General features: G+C 37.7%; 1 long non-coding RNA gene across 4 annotated transcripts in view; it reads right to left on the bottom strand.

Moving 5' to 3' along the window:
- The window catches only part of LOC146441162 (uncharacterized), a 67,382-nt gene extending 48,766 nt beyond the window's left edge, over positions 1–18,616 (bottom strand). For all 4 annotated transcript variants that reach the window (XR_014849804.1, XR_014849803.1, XR_014849802.1 and 1 more), the window contains exon 1: positions 18,480–18,616. This is a non-coding gene — a long non-coding RNA (uncharacterized LOC146441162). The remainder of the gene's footprint in view (positions 1–18,479) is intronic.
- Between the last annotated feature and the right edge of the window lie 1,015 nt (positions 18,617–19,631).

Consider the following 19,631-nt stretch of genomic DNA (forward strand, 5'->3'; position numbering starts at 1 on the left):
GGCACCATTACTGATCTCCTCAAGACCTATCAGAAGAAAGTGGATTAGCCTTCCTCATCACATAACTTCATTTTCTATAGATAGTCTACAGAGGCAACACAGGCAGAAAAAATATCAGCTTGAAGCATATCCCCCACATGGGCCTGCCATGAGCATGCTGATGCAAGAGACTTTGGCTACAGAATGTAATTTCTTCTTTCAGCATCTAAAGGCCTACACCACCGTCTTGCCCTTAATAATCAATCCATCACTCCTGTAATATAATTTCTTAGGAAAACAGGCACCTTTTCCTTCTTAGTGGCTAGTGTAAGAGGTACATGTTTTTCTCAATCATAATTATGCTTTACAAAACACATGCAATTTGTCTTAGTGGTTTATGCTTTACAAACTCTGTTTCTGCAACCAGAGTCCCAGTGCTTCAGAGTAGAGCAGGATCTCATCTCTCAGTGGGCGCAGGAAGAAAGCCTTAATAGACAGAGGTATTTTGGGAAAGACCCAGGAGAGCACGGAGAGATGAACTATGCCACACAACTCTCAATGAGCCAACTAAATTTGGGTGCTTCTGCACAGAACTGTTTTTGACAAAGCTGAGTGGCTACATTTACTGCTCGGTGCTGTGCATTTCACACAGCCCTTTAAAAATTTTGTTTTATAAACAAAGAAAAGTGTACTATATAGAAAAAAAAAATCACCAGCCAAAAACATGGATTCAAGGGACTGTGTAATAAGCAATAACAAGGTTCTGTGTAAGTCATTCTGAAAGCATTTAAGGCAGCACAACATTTATAACTGTCAAGCTATTGAATAGAAACTTCTCAGACTGTAGCATAAGAGACTGGTTTCTCAACACTTTATGCTATGTTCCATTATCTTTACCTCCCACCCTCCCCATCCTCCCTTTCCCATCTCTGGTAATCAGCTTCTAGCTCATTTTTGCAGCCTGAAGTGCTATCATCACAAATGAGAAAGAAAAGGACATTTAGATGACTTATATTCCCAGTTTTATTTTTGGCTTTCTTGGCCTTCTGGCAAGTTGTTTTACCATGAAAATTTCATTAAAGTCTCTATTAAACTCAGAATGGAAGATGTCAAGGAGGATAGAATCTATTTTAAGGGCATTAATAACTATAGAGAAGGCAATACATTAATGCTGTATCAAAACAGCAAAGGCAATAATAGTTTTTTGCATTGAGCATCGTTTCTCCCTTACTTAAGGGAGAGTGTTCTCTTAGAATATTAGTCATTTCTTCATATGTACAGTTCATCTACAATGACTCCACTGAGTCAAGGAGGTACAATGCTATGGAAATAAGATCTTGGCATAAAACCCTCAAAACCATAGCATATAGAGAAATGGGTACTTACCACATGGTCTGATCAACCATAAAAAGAAACAAGCAGAATTTTATGCTTTTACTCCAGTTTCTATCTCTGCAGAGACTACTTCTCTCTTCAGAATTAATAAAGGGAACATTTCTGACCCACCTGTCACAGTCATACAAGATTTTTTCCATATGTATTATCTCAAGACTTCCCACAGCCATGCAGCAATTTCCAATTGCCTTTCACATTAAACGGGTATGAAACAGCAAATTCTCTATGAGACTCCTTGAAGTCTTACTTTTCCTTTTTTAAATCAAAACGTTTTTTATCTTGCTCTTGTGGGGAAGGTCTGTTGGGAGAGGGAGTAAGTCCAGAAAGGAACATTAAATTCTAGGACCACAGTAGCAAAGCCGCTATCCTGTACAGTGACATGTTACACAGTAAAAAAAAAAACCACTTGCAGCACCAGAAAGGGCACAATAACTACTACCAAATGAGGGTTGCACTAAAAGTGATCTTTTTTCCCACTTTCAGGGAGCAAACAGAAGGTATGCCTACACTAGTGAGCAAAATGGCACACATCCTGCTCAGCACCTGAGGAAAAGTCGCTCAACGCAGCTTGCATCCACACAGTTAAACTGTGCTCTCTTTTCATCAGGACAGCTTTGTCCACAGAGCGTAGTTTATTCATCCAGACATAGCCCTAAAGGCCAGAACGTCAGTAGAGCACATATTGTAATATACAGGGCATATGTCAGTAAAAGTGACATTCGCAAGGTCAGGGTAGCAGAATACAGGGACACTCCATTTCAAAAAAAGTAGAATTTTTAAGCAGAAAACAATAATGAGAGTGACATACAAAATAGCTCCCAATCTTTTAGCTGTTCTAATGGAATCTGGCAAAAAAAGTGCTGAGATAAGATGTTCAATATTTTATTAAAAAGGCTGCACTTCAACATTTTAAATAATAATATACTATTTTAAAGTGTATTAAAAAGAAATCTAAAAAAACCCTTAAGACCAAGAAGAGCCAGACTGGGTTCAGGGATTTTGGTTAAGAGAAGAAAGTGAGCTATTACAAGTCCCTAAAAAAAATCTACCCCCAAAAAATAATAAATAAAAAAAAAAAAAGAGAGAGAGAAAAGGCTAGATGAAAGGGTTATTCTAGGTAGTTGGTAGAACTCAGATAACACAATAATGATCAAAGGTTACATAAATGGGACAATTGCAATGTACGTATGACAAAGATTTCATTTTGATCACGAGTTCATACATCAAGTGGTAAGTTTAAAAAGTCATTGTGTACAGCACATGTACTGTTTATATAAAGTGACACTGTTATGGGAGCAGCAAAGCAGACATAATGTTCCATTAATGGGCAGAGAAGGTTATCCAGGCAATTGTACCCAGAAGTCAAGGTCACAAATTTTCCAGAAATACAAAGGATATCTGCTCTTTACAGGGGAGGAAGGAGATAGGTGAAGGACGTAAAACTGCCTCTGTATTTTTTATAAGGTCCATTATCAACAATGAAATACATAATGCTATTTCCACACGTGAAAGCCGCTGTTTTAGTGTAATAAACATGTTCCACAGGCTGAACTCGATATCTGTAGACCCTGGGCTCAACACTACCTCTGTTCCTGGAATTATTGACCATGGACACAAGGCTAACCAGGCAGCATGTAGACTGAGCAGGACACATGCTATGGCAGGCCAATCAACATGACTAGTACTAAGCAGAAACAGTCACTGGATCAATGAATTTAAGTTGTCCACATTTTGTTTTAAAATTTTGAAGGGGGGTCAATAGTGAAGGCTCAATAACTTGCTGCAATCTAGACAGCAATATGATTATTTCAGAGATAAATGCTACAGAGGAAACTGGGCTTTCTCAAGCTTTTGTGGGAATGGAAACAGAGGAAAGCTTAAATTACTAACAAAACTAGAGATAAAGATTTGTGAACAAATGAGTTAATGAAAAATAAATTGATTCTCCTAATTCTAGTCCTGTAACTCAGAGCCAGGAGAACAAAGAAGAAAAAAAGACGCAATTTCACTGAGGAAGAGATTGTGTCTTTGGAGTAGTTGCAAACTAAAAATCAAGAACATCTAAAATATTCTGAACCTCTAAGATTGCTTTTGGGAAAAAAAGCAATATAAAAGCATCCAAAGTAAGCTAGCATGAGGTTTCCAAGCAAAGAAGTCTTGGTGTGTTTGGTATCAGCTCCCTCAGTTATCTCTGCCCAGGAAAAACTGTTGACCTCATAAAGACCAACTCCTGAAGACATGGCTGACCAGTGTTCTGCACTAAAAACCAAACCACACACATCTTTAGCAACATAACCTCAGTTAATACTAATTGGAGGATTTAATTAAAAGACTCTTAAGAAAATAAAAAAAAAATTAAAAATACATCTTCAAACTTTTGTACCAGTAGAAAAAAATGCAGTACTACTAAAATGTTTTCAGTTTTAGAAAGCTCATGCAACTCATGACAAAACTCTTACTTCACCCCTTCCCTATTTTTCTTTGAGCTCAGACAGACAGGCAAAGCAGAATAGATCAATTTCTCTACTCCCATTTTTCAGAGGTTTTTTGTTTGTTTTCCCAGAAACCAAGTAATCCCTCTGGGGAATTTCCACAGAGTCAAATTTCCCAAAATCACATTACAGCCAGGAGTTCCATAGCTACATAAGTAGAAATAAGAAACTTCATCACAGATCATAGTTACATGTGTTTGGACCATCAGGACTCAAATTATAAAAAACTAAATTGAAACTGTGTTGATCCACTGTGGAAGCCATACACAGGGCACATCCAGCAGACAGGATGTTTTTTGCTTTCATACACATGCGTGTTATAACTAGAAGCATTCAAAATCTGAGGCTCAAATATTTCAAAAATGGATACAGTGTATGTTTGAGCGCTGAAAATATGAAACCAACAGTATTTCCTGGGATTCTGTAGATGTCAGAGCAATTAGCCTAGACACGAAGGAATACAAAATTATTTCAGAAAGCTTCCCTGAAAAGTTTGGGGAAAGCCTTATGGCAACAAAGTCCTGAAGTGTGTTTAAAAAGCTAGAGCATTGTAAAATTGACCAGGAAATATTAGAGCAGTTATTTTATCTGGATAACCTTTATTACATGGCCAGGGCTATATCTAGGTTCAGAGTATTCCCTCAGGTATGATCTAATTCAGCACCTAATGACCCCAAGACAACCTCCAAAAATCACATGGTATCACAAGCAGTAGCAAAACCAGTAGAAATAAGCAAGCCATGGGCTGCTACACCAGTTAGAAAAAGACTGAGAGCAAAGAATTTTAATGACCAGTATAGTACTATACAGGATATATGACAATTAATGTTCCAATACTAAAAAGATCAAATTATACAACCATGCAGATGAAGTACCATATTTTGTGTCGTGCAGGAATATCACCTATTAAGGGATAACTGCTTCTCTTTAGGAATCTACACTGAAGCACCTAAATCTTCCTCCTGAGATGTGAGATTGTTTTAAGACAACACAGTAAGATACAAAAAAAAATCCTGCTGTAGACCAGAGTGATTTAAACAAAAGATAAACTGCCTTTTCTCAGATTTGCAGAAACTACTTTTCAATGGCTAGTAATTTCATTTTGGTTTTATTTCTCCAGTTTGTCCATACACTTCCATTACCTATATGGTCACAAAACTTGTCATACAGCTGCTGGATTTTAGTAGGTGTGTGTAGCTATTCCTTCAGAACAGCACTTTTCATAAAAGAAAAATTTCATTCATCATGTTAGATTCTCACTCTGCCATCAAGTTCACTCAGAAAGTCTGTCCTTAGCATATTTTGTCCTAATTAGAAATACTACTGCAGTAAACTATTAGGCTAATTTCCCTACCTATTAACTTTTCAAAAGCAAAGTATTTTATTTAAAACTTCCTTCTTAAGTCAGGTCAGCCCAAATCATACACCTGGGTCAAAAGTTGAGAGCTTTTTTAGGGGTTAAAAAATGCCAACTCTCCTAGAATAAGAACTTGATATTTTAGGTCAAAGCACTTAACTGTACTGTAAGTTTAATTATCTATAAGATTGATCGCTAGATTCTTCCTAAACCTATTGGCATTCTTTTCACCTCTCCCTCATGGTTAAGATTCAAACTCTCAGAAGCATGTTTTTAATTAGATGGTGGTGAAAAGTGAGACTTTCTGTATAAGAACCTGAGAACTGCTATTCATTGTCTGTATTGAGTATCTGACTCTGAAGGCAACACTGAAAGCAGATAAACCTCTGACTGATAAGGTTGCTGGTGGAATAGATCAGATAAATCACTTGACCTGAAATACTGCCCTGGACACTATCTCCAGTGCAGAAAGCTAAGAAAACTACTCATGACTGAACTGTTGATAGTTTAGTAGTAACTCAGAGAAGTAGACACTGCATAAAGAGTGCAACTGGATGGAAACAAAGGGAGAAATCCACAAACAGGTTAAATTTATCCTTTTGGTATTTCTCAAACATACTTACACCTATGGGAGTAGTGGAAATTTTCACAATAAGTGGGAAAATTGGCCTGTGATGTCTAAGTTTGTTGGCCTTATCTTACAAGTAATAACATTATGCAACTGGCTTCTCAATCTGATAATAAAAACTTAGAGAAAACATTATAAACTTATAAAAATATTGAGTCCCTTGAAACATTTGACTGAAGTGTTTATAGAATAGGACAACGGTATGAAATTGTTCTGAAAAAAAAAAAACCTCAGTAAAAATATTTTTCCTTAGAAAGGGAAAAAATAATTTTACACATAGCATATTAAGCATCAGGTCTGTGCTTCTTGCTTACTGTTACTTTTTGCCCCAAATATCAAATCCTTCTTGCCCAAACCAGCAGTCCTTTCAAAACTAGTGAAGCTACAGTGTTTTCCTACATCCAGCTTATGAGACATGGTCCTTGGTTGCAAGAGAGCAGGGGAACAGCAATGCCCATTGCCAGATGCCACTCTACCGTGACCAAAGGTGGTGAATCTCAGCAGCACTCAGGTACTTGCATTGAGCATGGAGGCAACAGAGCGGAAAAACAGAAGGTAATATGAAGTTGTGTCTCTGAGCTGACCTGGATGAAGTTGCTGAACAGCTACCAAGAGAGACTTTTGTTCCTAATTCATCACCTGGAGCATCTGGTCTTAAAGACTTCACAGCCTTGAAATCAAGTAAATGGAGAAGCAGCATTTGGCAGGGAAATAATGGCCAGGGGAGCCTTGAAGGAAAGAAACCAGAACCTGAGACTCCACTTACGTTACTTCTATGCTCTTCGCATATATTTTGCAGCACGGTACTCATGGGCAATGTTGCTTTCCCAGGGGGCTGGCTTCCTGAGTTTTCTACCAGATTAATCATCTCTTGGTTATAAACTAGTATAGTTACACAAACTTCTATCATCTGGTGGGGCTTTTTAGCAATTGTTTGTTTTGTAAAAAGAGCAAGCAATGCAGTTTCAGTATTTCACAAACTAGATTTTCACTCTTGCTTGTAAGTTAACAAGAGACATTCCATCTAGAGGGATCATTTCTGGGCAATCTTGCCCATTCTTGGATAAAAGTCTGATTTTAAGAAACAGGGCTAAGAATTCTCAACACATTAAATCCCATTAAGTTTTAGTGGGTCTAAATACCTAATTCTCCTTAGTCATCATTGACTTCATTTTCTTTTTGAAATTTAATATTTTTAGTGTATTTTAAATTAGCGGCTATTAGTAAAAACCACTTTGAATTAAACACTGAGAATTTTAATATGCTTCCCAGAAAAGCCTTTAACAGGTCATCATCCTACATTAGAGGATAAGTGTGCAACTACACATAGTTGCATTACAGAGTGTTTATAAGATTTCTTGAGCACTATTTTTGTCAAGAAAATTGGAAATATTAAACCTATTAAACAGATGGTATTTCCCTCAAGAAGCACTAATTCAATAAAGTGTATATAACCAAAAATCTAGAGGGACGAAATTAGAAACAGGATTAAGTAGAGCTTGCCATGGACTCAAGTTTGAGAGGCAGAGCTGATAGTGCTGCTTACTGCCTTTCTAAGGAACTTTTCACACCAATTCCCCCCTCTGAGTACACTCATCTCCTTGCAGTGAGCAGCAAGAACTATGCTGCAACTAATAGTAGCCTGTCTGAGCAAAACCATCTCACCCTTCAATCTCAGACTGGCCATTTTTCATGGTCTGGATGATGCAGTTTTGCAACTCCTCTTTGAAGGAAATGTCAATCCCGCTTTTGCTGCAAAAATCATCCAGGAACAAAATAGAATATCATGCTTTTAAAAAAGAAGAAAAAAAAAAACTAAAAGAAGAAGAGCTAAGCCTGTTGGTATCTGCTGTTTGCCTTTGGGTTAGTTTTAGGGCAGCTTTCCTTTTAGACAGCTTCAGATTATAAAGTCCTACAAGAACTATTAAATGTGGAGAAATGGATACAACCTTTGACTTGGTGAGTCCCTAAGCCACAGATTGCTGAAAGCAATTGATGGAGTGGGAAAAGCTTCACTTTATGCCTGCCTCCTTTCATATTCTTTCCCTAAACATCAAGAACTGGAAATCCTTCAATCCACAAGAAGACCCACTAAAGTGAGATATATGTACACCTTTGATGTCTTCTTTTGCTCTTCTATTTCTTAATTCAAATATTTTATGCTATCAAGCATGTCAAATCAATAAAATTATGATTTCTCAAGGTTCCGTATAAAGAAAGTTAGTGTTAAAGCACTACTCTAATGAAACATTTCTGCAGCATATTTTTGAAGTAAAGCCTTTTAAATCTCACTGTTTCTTATATTTTATCACCTGTAAACTTAAGACCTTGTTCCCTAAATACAATTAAGTGTTTACTTCATTGCATTTAAGTTGCTCAGGTAGAAAAACATACATATGTGAAAACTGGCTATTAAAATAACCATTTTTTTAAGGGTTAAACAAAAAATAACATGAACTTCATATTTTTCCCTAGGGATCATCACTAGAGAGTACTTATTGTCCTTGAGAGTATTGGTCATTTACACAAAACCAGCCTATACCCTCAGGTAAGATAGGCAAGTCGCTTTAGAAAAGTACCGTTTCAGAGATGCCTTGTGAAAAAACCAAGAAAATTTCTCCAAAGAACTGAATACTTTTAAAAACAAAATCCTCCCTTCCCCTCCTAAATACATGGCTACCTTTGGACTACAAATCTTCAGACGGGTTGGGTTTTGGTGCAAAAAGCATACTTAGAAAATGCTGAAGACTTCTCCTGGGCAGTTTAAGTTCCTGCATATTTCAGCTGTTAGACATATATTCCTATCAGAAACATAAGAGACTCTTTAGGGGAATCCCAGCTGTAGCCAAGAGATGTTTTACTTTGCTAATAAACCAGCTCTCAAGAAATGTCTAAGTTTGCTTTATGTAAAGCACAGACTCTGTCTGAAGAACAACTAGAAAGGATTTTTGCTTACTCTATAAGAAGATAAATTTAGGGGAAAAAAAATCTTACCATGCAAAGAATTAAGCAAATATTTGTCAGCATGCAGGTTATGAACAGTTCTTTGTAATTCCATCTGTATTAGAATGTTTAATGACTCATAAGACATAAAATTAGCTACGTATCTCAAACACAACATCCAGAATCAAATGTGAATTTCCAGACTAAAAGAAATTGAGCCTGTTCTCCAGTTTAGCTGCAGTCACTCTCAAGGAAAACTGTCTATTATGTATTTTTATACCCTCTAAAGCCTGAAATAGATAAAGACTGCTCAGCAAATATATGTCTAAAAAGAACATATATATGTCTTCATCCTGGAATAGGATGTTTAGCAATTCATAGACAGGCTTAAAACGAGCTGCATTTTTCTACTTTTGACTGCTATTGTTTGGATTTTAACAAGAAATCCAAACTAAAGAAAATAAAAAGTAATATTAGCTAAACTATGAAGCTCAGATTATCTGGGGCAAACAAAAATCCATCTTTCACCAAAACCTTTCCAGATTTGAGAGTTACACATTTTCAAAATAAAACTAGCTCTTGGGGAAATTATACACAGAAGGAACTATAACCCAGCTGGGAAGGGAACTCATCAGCGAATTGGAGGAAGCAAAAAGAATGAGCCAGGAATTGTTTCCAGGAGAGTCCATTCAGGCTTTGAGCTCCAACACTTCTGCCTTAGCTCAGATAACACTGACTGTAATGGGTTTTGTCATGGGATGCGTTTCCAGATGAGTTGAGTCAGACTCTCTCTCATGAGCATGTATCAAGAAGAGGAGGAATAGCCTAAGAGGCACCTTCCATCTTTGCACCCCTCCTCCAGGGGAGGAGAAGCACCTGCCATCAGTCTAGCAGGAGCAGAGCGTGCAACCTTGTTGAAGGGCCATTCAGCTTGAGCAACTGCATGCTACAAAATCCATTTTGGCCAAATCTACAAAGCATGAGGAAAAGATCTGTTATCCTTTAACATCCTGCCCCCCATAAAATAGTTGCCAATCCCTTCAGTTTACGGCCCAAATCTGTAAGAGTTCAGAATATTAAAAGATGAAAACACTTGGCAGATGCCCCAAAAAGGTTACTAGCATTTTAGAAGGGATGATGACTCTCTCCTCTCTTCAGGGTGCAGAGTAGAGCTAGAGCTAAACTCAAGAGAAGATCTTCAGAAGAACATCTTCCTGAACAGCAAGCTACAATTTACATTACAGACCACTTTGCTGCCTTTCTTTAATGAACAAGTAAATCAATGTCAGTGAAACTCCTCATGACCTCAAATAATTAGAAGCTATACAATAAAAAAAAATCTCAAAGTCATCTAAAAATCACTTTTTAGTACATGCTATGATCTTGACTGTGTCCATTAATTTTGTTCATTAGCAAATGAGTAAAAGTAAGAAAAAGAGTTGTTAAGCTCATCTAAAGCAAAGCAGAAAGCTGGTAAATAGGTTTGATGTTGCTTATGAAGAATATCTGTTCAGCTTTTCAATTAGCTTTTATTCATTTTACAAACCAATAACGTCAAATTGAATGAGCCAACTCTCTTTGCCACTCTCACTGACAGTCAATACCCTAAAATTTAATTGATATTGGTGCTTTAAACTGAGTTTAGCAGGTAGAAAATTCAAAATTAACCCAATTATCCCTCTGCCAGAAATAAATAATTAAAATATGTATTTTTTTTAATCAGAGGAATGACCAAAATATATTTCAAAAATTTTAGTCAAGAAAACATGCTAATTTCCATCGTTACTTCAACTGAAGTTTATTACATAAAACAAAACAAATCATTTTGTTTAACATATTATGAAAATAAAATTTTAAAGAAAAGCTTCTAGAGTTCTCCAAATGAAATAAGGAATGCAAGTGTTACTGGATTTTCTCCTGAACATCTTTCAAAAATGCACTCAGTTTCTCCTGATAGAAAAAAATCAGTTTTTTCAGCAAGGACTTGATATCAAACTTATTCCTCCCCAGCCCCCCAGTGAAATCTGGTGAAATGACTGTGGAAACAAACCTTTGCATCAGATGTATTCCAGTCATGTTTGATACTTCTCTAGAATTCAACGGGTAAAAATACCATACTTTATATTTACCTACAGTCTTCAAACTAAGTTAATAAACAGTTGTGCACCAGACTGCACGTTCTGGCAGTTTCAGCAAACAGTAAGGATGCCAATCTCCGGGTAACATGATTCCTTACAAAGCTTAAGTATTTCGAGTTCCAAGGAGATGATCTTAAACCTAGATTACTGGTAAATTACTGGAAAAACTCAAAATATGATCAATTAAGCCCCAAGTCTTGCATCAGCAATTAGGACGCAAAAAAGAAGGGATAGAAAAATGCAAGTACTACATTTATAGTTGCATGTCACAAGTACAGTTCCTTTCCTGAGCTGTATGCATTCCAAAGTATGACTAATGACACAGTGCACCCTTGGTGAGACTGCTGGTGATACTAAACTTGGAGATGCTGCTGACTCCCTGGAGGGAGAAGATGCCTTGCAGAGGGGCATAGAGAGATTTAGACAATCATTAATAATATGAAAATTAATAAGTGCAAATGCTGCATTCTGCACATGGGACATTAGGTCTTGTACAACTGGATCTACTCTATTAGATCAATTAAAATACCATTTAATAATTTTTAAAATTAAAAAAAAAAAATCAGCCAGTGACTTATACACCAGAAAACACCCAAGTTTTTCACATGCAGACCTAACTCTGACCTCTAGGTCTATGCACTATATAACATTAATAATTTGCATGAACACACACTGTATAAGAAGAAAAGGATCCTGGTCCTGTTGCAGAATGGAGGAAATAAGGTGAAGCATTGTTTTTTTTAAAGCTATGACCTCTTCCTTATTCAGGATTAAATCATTCTGTCCAATCAGTGATTTAGAAAGGAACATGTAACTTAAGGAGAGATCCTCATATTTACAAGGCTCACTCAGCAGCCCAGGAAGACTGTATCTAATTATAGTCAGCCCTTTGACATATACAGGATGAGAAAGGAGATCATGAAGTACAGTGAAATGTTAGTCATTCACACACACATCTCTTTTTCTGAACTCATCTAATCATCTTTTCCTATTTTTCCTGCATGCATTGACCTTCCACACATTTTCCCATATTTCTTACTGCCTGCTACTCTGTTTTTTGCTATTTAAGTGTCTAAAAAAAAAACTTAAAAAAAAATCACGTTATGCAGTAAAATCTGATAGCAAAACAGCAGCCAAGAAAGTCTGAGGGACCAGTGCTGTATTCAATGGCAAAAGGAAACTGTTCCTCACTGTTTCCCAACAGATGCAACAGATGCACCTGAAGGTTCCACCAGAGTAACTGACCTGAACAAAGTAACAGAGAGAAGCTGCTGAGTAACTTGCCCAGTGGATGAGGGTGCTCTACTGCTAGGCAAAGGCACAAGACCAACAGACAGGAAGCTCAGCAGTGGTGGTGGTTTGATGCAGAGAAAATACAGCAGAGTTCAGACCTGCTAGCTAAAACGTGCTTTGCTGCCACAAAGCAAAAGCAACTCTGACCCAGAGAGAATTACTTCAAAATCAGCAGTTAGAGGTTTGCAAATAAGATTTCTGAGCATTTTTCAGTTACTGAAATCAAAACTGTAAGATTAAATGCCTAAGAAAAAAAAGCAATGCATGGAAATGCAAAAGCTTTACATGGTAGAAAAAAACCACTCAACAAAACAGATTACTTTCACTTCAAGGTCTTTTTTGTTCAAATCAGGAGTTTCTTGTCTTTCACTGACAGAAAACTAGAGTACTGTAAACTGAACCCTCTTTTACTGAGTGAAATAACATGGACTATTTTGGAAGAATTAAGATAACAAAAATCTCATATATACTCCAATGATACTATTCTAGAAATCAAGCATTTGCCAAATTGACTAACTGATAATAGAGACCAAAATATTTCTTTTGAATAGCATGCAGAAAGAAAGGTTTGGACAGTATTAATCTAATTTTTTTCACAGGCAGCTGAGGGCACTGAGCCAGACCCTCTGTCCACCTAAGTTTCAGCAGTGTTGTGGCCAGCTACTGTTCTGTGCCATAAAAGTTTCAAGTCTCTGACGAATGGCAGTAAATTAATTATAAGCAGGCCACTATTTTTCATTACCTAATATCCATATTTACAATAAAGCACAAAGACTTAAGCACTTATTTACTGCAAATGAATAGTCATACAAAGGAGCACTCCCGGGTGCTTCAGTGTCTCAAAGGTGGATCAAATAGAGATATATTATAGCCCACATGGTCAAGAAAATAAATCCTTACTTATGCACTCTTTCTGTTGATATCTCCCATTCTGCTGTTTCAAAAGCAAGCACCTCTTCAAGAGCACACCTCCAGCCTCTCACATCTTGCTCTCACACCCTGTGCAGCACAGGACTTACTTGTTTAAGAACCTACCCAGCACCAAATGGAGACAACATTGGCATGATTCCTAAAGCTGATTCAGTAGTCTAACATCAAATGTGAACAGCCTTTAACATTTCCTCTTCTTATAACAACGTGCACTACCAGCATGATCCAAAAAATGGGGGCATTCCCATTCCTCCTGATCTACATCAGCCTCTTCATAGTGGCCTACCAGATACAATGGGAATATCCTACCAAGAGCTATGGCTTGATATTGGATAAAGCTCAGGCTAGCATCCTCATTCTAGCTTTGGAACAAAAGTGTTTTCCTGGCTCAGCTGGAAGCAACACCCTAGCATTTCTAGGTTAGGGAATTGATAGAAATAAGTCTCAAGTTTAAAAGTAGACCAACCCCTAGATTCCTCCATGGCCATTTTAAATTTAGTTCTGTGAAAGAGCTCCATAAGCTTGCAAGGATCCCTGAAGCAATCAACAATATTATTTACCTATACAAATTATACCTCCCAGTCAGTATTTATAGGTTTAAGGATATTTTATTGACAAAGTTAATTCATCTTAGTTTATGCCTTCACTGACTAAGATTCCTGTGCAGAGAACTTGGGAAGTATTTAGTTATTAAATTATCTGCTTGAAATATATAGTCCTGTAACCTTCAGGAATCCACTGAAAATGTAAGACCCTGGAATTCATAAGTGTCAGGAAAATATTGCCAAATACCATTAATCCAGTAAATACTCTTTAGAGTTAAAAAAGGTTAGGCTAGATGTCTCGAAATGATCCTGTCAATCTGAGAAGATAGCACACATTTTACACCCATTAAAAAAAAAAAAAGTAATACTTTGTCTTCCTATAATGCAATGTCTTCCTCGAGCACTTTCAAACAAGAGTTCACCTGCAGACCTTTAGTCCAAAAGTCATGATAAACCTGTTTTGCACAAACCAAGATGTTTGACATCAGTCAAACTAAGTGAATACTGATGTTCTGTAAGACAGGTAATCACAGTTACAGCACTTCACACTGTAAAAATACCTGTTAAGATAATGCCTACTGAAAACAAATACAGGTTTCAGCAGAGGGAAAGAGGTACTTTTGAGCTCTAAGAGAATTCCTTTTACTTTTTTTTTTTTCTCACAATAGATGGAACACACTTGTTTTTAAGATCTCATGTTTACATTTACATCACTAAAGCCTAGCAGAGCATTTCACATGGACTTGAGAGATTTAGATCCTGTAATCACACTAGATTCTGCTCTCCTTATTGGCATCAAGGAAAACACTTTTTCCTCCCCACGTCTTAGGATCCCCATTTGTAAAACAGAATTATGATATTTGCCTCCATTATAAATTACTGAGAGCTGTTGACAGAAAAGTAGTATGTAAGAATTCAGCATTACATTTAGGAAGAAATTAATGAATGCTTTTTTTAAAGTGCAAGCTATGTGTACCAGATTTGTTTCAGATACTGATTTTAAAATAATTATCCTTATTTTCTTGGATTTCAGTCTTGTCAGACCACAGTGAAATGAGACTTGATCACCACTCAGCAGTGATGTACAAGGAACACAGTCCAAAAGCAGATTTGGCTTTCTTTTCAAAAAATAACTTGCCAAAGTTCCCCTGTAAATTTTAACACCACTCCCATTAAAAGTTCATTTCCTCTTTTGCCTTCCAGACCCCAATAGTTATGATCCCTCTAATATTAGATGAGGATGGCTATCGCCAGAAACAGGTTTATTTCCTTTATGTCGCTGAACACATCCTGATTTTCAAAGATGAATAACTGGGGCTTGAACACAAAGCCATATAGGTCCAAAGGAGTTTATTTCTGAAAACCTGTGCTGAAGAAGGTCCCTTCACAGCAGTAAAGCTCACACTAGGTAATAAGTGGTTTCATAACCAAATCTCCAAAGTAATGATTTCATTCTGAAAGGCTCTGCTTCTTATTACCAGACCTGGGGTTCATCCATCCATATCCATGAATTGTACAAAAAAAAAACCAAAACAAAACAAAAACAAAAAAAAAAAACCCTGCAGAATACAGCTTCTTAAAGGCTTCTGTTAGTGCATTTTCTGAAAATGCTAACAGCATTTACACAGAGTTGTCTATTATGTTTCTCCTATCCATGGGATGAAACACCTGCAGGCTCCAGCAGCACATCTGGCAGGCTCTCACAAGATCTTGTCTTCAGTATCAAAGTGGCAACTCACACCAGTGAGTCTTAGCATACATCCACATCTGTGTGCACAACTGACCTTTTAATAAACACACTGAACTGACAGACCTTAATAGAAACCCTTTGAATTATGCAGAAATAAATTCAAAAGACAAATAGTAATGCAGGTTGCTTCAACACTCCATCCTCCTTAGACCCTGAAGGAAAACAATCATTATCTTGACTCACCAAAATGGCGAGACTCTTGAGAAGCACAGAACAGATTTGGGTACGATTGAGGGTCACTATTCTCAGAGTCCTGACCTAGACGTGAGAAGACACTGCTCTCCTCTCCAAGGAAAATTACTCTTTAAAACCAGCTGACAGCAGCCACAGAAAAATAAAAGCAAAAAAGTTTGAATTTGATTTTTTTTTTCATGTAGCCTGTGAACAAGACTTATATAAGCTGCAGACAGCCAGTCCTGAGCTTCAGACACACATATGCAATGTTCTGTATCGCTACTCTGAAGTAAGGCTGCTGAGCCAAAGTAAATGTCTCCAGTGATAATGCTGGAACTTTGTAGTTTAATCTCCAGGTCCACACTCTCTGGCAGAATTCAAACTGCACATTAACAAAATCATGTGCAAAATAGTTTAGAAATATCTCACTCTTTGATCCATAATGAAGTCTACTACTAATGTGACCTCTAATAAATCAGGCTGCAAACAAGTTCCAGCTGGCCCTCAGAGACAGTCATATCTGGTTGCTACACCAGCACAAATCCAGTGACTCCAGACATACTTGAAACACAGTGCAGAATTCGTTCCAGAAAGTTTAGGAATCTGTATCAAGACATTTCCAAGATTATTGTTTTGCAGTTACCACCAAGAGACTAGCAATGAGCACTCAGAAGATAAACTGAGTGCTATGGGTAAACTCCCACAGAAATTGTTTCACAACACATCACTTGTTATTAAAATATGAACCTTGTTAAGGAAATTAACATAAAGAACTTTTGAAGTGTTTTCCAGATGTCTGCATTAATAAAGATAAAATCCCTTATGGTCTATTAAAAAAAAAAGGCATTATACAAATAATTTCCTTTGGTTGAAATGAAAGAGGAGAAAATATTCAAGAAGTGCCTAAGTTTAAAATAGGTACAAGGGCCAATTTTATCACTTTAAGAAGCCAGAGACTAATGATCTGTATGCACACGAATTTACATATTAATAAATGCTCACCAAAAAAGTAAATTCAGAGGAAAAAAAAAAATCCAAAAAAACTAGCAGAATGGACAGATATAGTCACCAAATACCTTCATCACTTTAAAGAATTTTCAAAGAAAAAGGAAAGGACGATCTATGCAAAACTGAGACTGGTGGTAAGATTTCCCACATAAAATTCCAACTTCACACTTAGAAGCTTTTCTCCCAAGTGTATCTGTTTGTTGCCTTTTTTTTTTCCACGGTTGAAACGGCTGAGTAATCTCAAAAGAGAAGAAAATATTACATTGTCTTGATCAGAAACTTTCTTGAGATAAAATATTTATAACTGATACTCATTGACATAGGATGCTGCCCAGGGCCAGACAGGATGCGACAACTGCATTAACAACTGCAGAAGCACCCAGGGGCTCCCAGATCTGCAAGCTCTGTTTGTGTTGTTTCTACTCTTCCTCCTCCCATGAGCCAACCTTTTGCAGAAGCTATGAGGAGCACACGAGTTAACCCTACATTTCTCTCTCCTGTGCCTGAATATAATGGATCTTACCGGAGGGCTGCCTCCTTCCTTCACCTAGCTAGCACTTTACTCTGCAAGGATTCCCATTAAAACCTCAGGAGGCTTTTCAGCAATTAACACAGTGGGAAGGGTAGTAATCAGCCTGCAATGGGGTCGTGCAACAGCCTATTTGCCCACAGGAACACAGCACAATTGCAGTCATTAGCAGAAAGATTTGGAAAAGCTTGAAAGCTTTCCAAGCCACTCATAATGCTGTGATTGTGTGCAGCTCCTGGCTAGGAATCCTTGCAAAGCTGCATAGCACCTGAGCTGGCCTGTTAAAGGATCATGAGGAGCAAACATGGAACACATTAACCTCCAGTGCACTAGCTACAAACCATTACCAGGAGACTCTCGTTGCCTTTGAGAGACGTCATGCAAACTCAAGTTTTCCCATGTCTATTTTCATCTATATCAGCATTAAAGAAGCTAGCCCCTGGCATGTATTTTATCCTCAGTCTTTGTTTGTAAAGATCAGATTTTGAACAAGACCTCATCATGTGTTGGGATTTATATTTTTTTTTCTCCGTTTTTTCCTTAGCAGCATCTTAAACCAAGCCCCCAAGAAATATTTGGAAGTGGGGGTTTTCTAGCACAGATGTAGCTATATTGAAAATATTTATCTGAAAATCTCCAATACTGGAATAAAAAGAAAATAGCTGCCTTGTACCTACCAATTCCAAGTTTTGGAAAATAGGAAAGGTACTTTCTAACTGATTTGAAAGGGAATATAAATCATAATTGTTGCAAAGTGAGGAGAAAAAGATTGTATTTCCCAAAGTCAGGCTTATTGATTAGACTTCTAAGTACATTATAGAGCTAAAAGCTGTATCCAACAGCTTCCACACATTTGCTGACTCTGCAGGTCATTTCAGACAGCACTGCTTATATCTTTACCATAGAAAGGCCCATTTTCAAGGTCAGTGAAACTACTTTTGCTGAACTTTATTACTGCATCTGCACGTGCTAAATCCTGGATATTACACTATTGACTTAAAGAAAAATTACTTTTTCAGCTTGACTACATCACGTTCACTGAAATTTATGTGCTCTACTTGGGTGCCCTTATTGGAGCTATTCAGCAAGGTGAAAGTTCTGTGTGAGTTCTGAAAGAATCTACTTGTACAATCAAGCACAACTTCCCTCATGTGTATTTCAGCTGCTTTTCTGTGCCAGGTAAGGAATTACCAGAGCAAAGCTGTTTCCCAAGGTCACTCCCAAACTTGACTCCCCACTGCCCCTAAGGACACTTAGAGGGACAGGTTTTTGCCAGGCAGTGCTACACTTAAAGCAGAAACAAGGTTATTACTCTTACCTGAGGATCTCAAGGGGCTGGCTCCACCACATCCTGCTTTTGAAGAGAACTGGAGCAACTCCACAGGGAACTATAACTACTCCCTGCATTTCCCCACGTCTGTAACATTAACAGGAATAAAGAGCTGTGTAATCAGAATCTTTCCTCAGTATAAACTTCCCTTCCACAAAATACAGTTTAAATCCAAGCACCTGTTTTTGTCAGGTGGACACCTGTGGGCTGTGATTGCCGTGAGTAGCCTCACCTGGAGCCACCACCTGCACACACGCTGCCCATACCCAGGGCTCCTTTAAACTCAAGCACAGCAGCCGTGTCTGGCCTGGGTGATGTTACAGGCATGCCCCTCTCCTGCCTGGACCACGTCCTCCCCATCCAGAGCTGTTGATAACCTCAGTCACAGCAACCAGTTCCACCCTGCATGTGTGTAGCCCCCTGACTAATTCAGAGGGAAATTCAGGGGGAAAGGGGGAGCTTGTATTCTAACCATTAAAACTCAATCTCTTTAATCAGCTAAAGTGAAGTGTCACTATCAGTGTCGCTGGTTTATGTGAATGCTTAAAGACAGATAAAATAAATTCTTTCTTTTTGGTAGCCACACAGTGTGACTTTTTGAGACCTTTTACTTTAATAATTCTGCCCAGACCTTCCTAAGAGGGGCTATCATGGACTTCAGAAATAGAAACATATGTTCCTCCCTGGAGGAGGTGAGGAAAGATTAAAAAGCTTGCTATGAGCAGAACTTTCAACAAAATTACGCACAGGCTTTTCCTCCATTATCTGCTCCATTCCCCTGAGCTGGTACAATCTCCTGTGGGCAGGTACAATCAGGATTTTTCTTTTCAACTCCAGAGTGTAAATGATGGGGCAGAAATGGGCTGTATGTTGACTTAGAAACACTAAGTTTGGTCCAGTCACATGATCTGCACAACACCATAAGGCCCTCAACTCTTTCCCTGTTCCCTAGCTCAAGACTGCATTCGCATTTATCCAGTACAGATATTTCCCAGGGCCTAAGATATTTTATATCACTGGCTGATATATAATGCACTGTCAAATGGCAGCAATTTGGCTATTTTGCCTGAAGTCAAGTTTGTTGCAAAGATTACTCTGCTTCAGAAAATTCTTGACACACCAATTTACTATCTCATTATG

Source organism: Lichenostomus cassidix, chromosome 2, assembly GCF_008360975.1.
Source record: "Lichenostomus cassidix isolate B80296 chromosome 2, HeHo_3.0, whole genome shotgun sequence".
NCBI lineage: Eukaryota > Metazoa > Chordata > Aves > Passeriformes > Meliphagidae > Lichenostomus > Lichenostomus cassidix.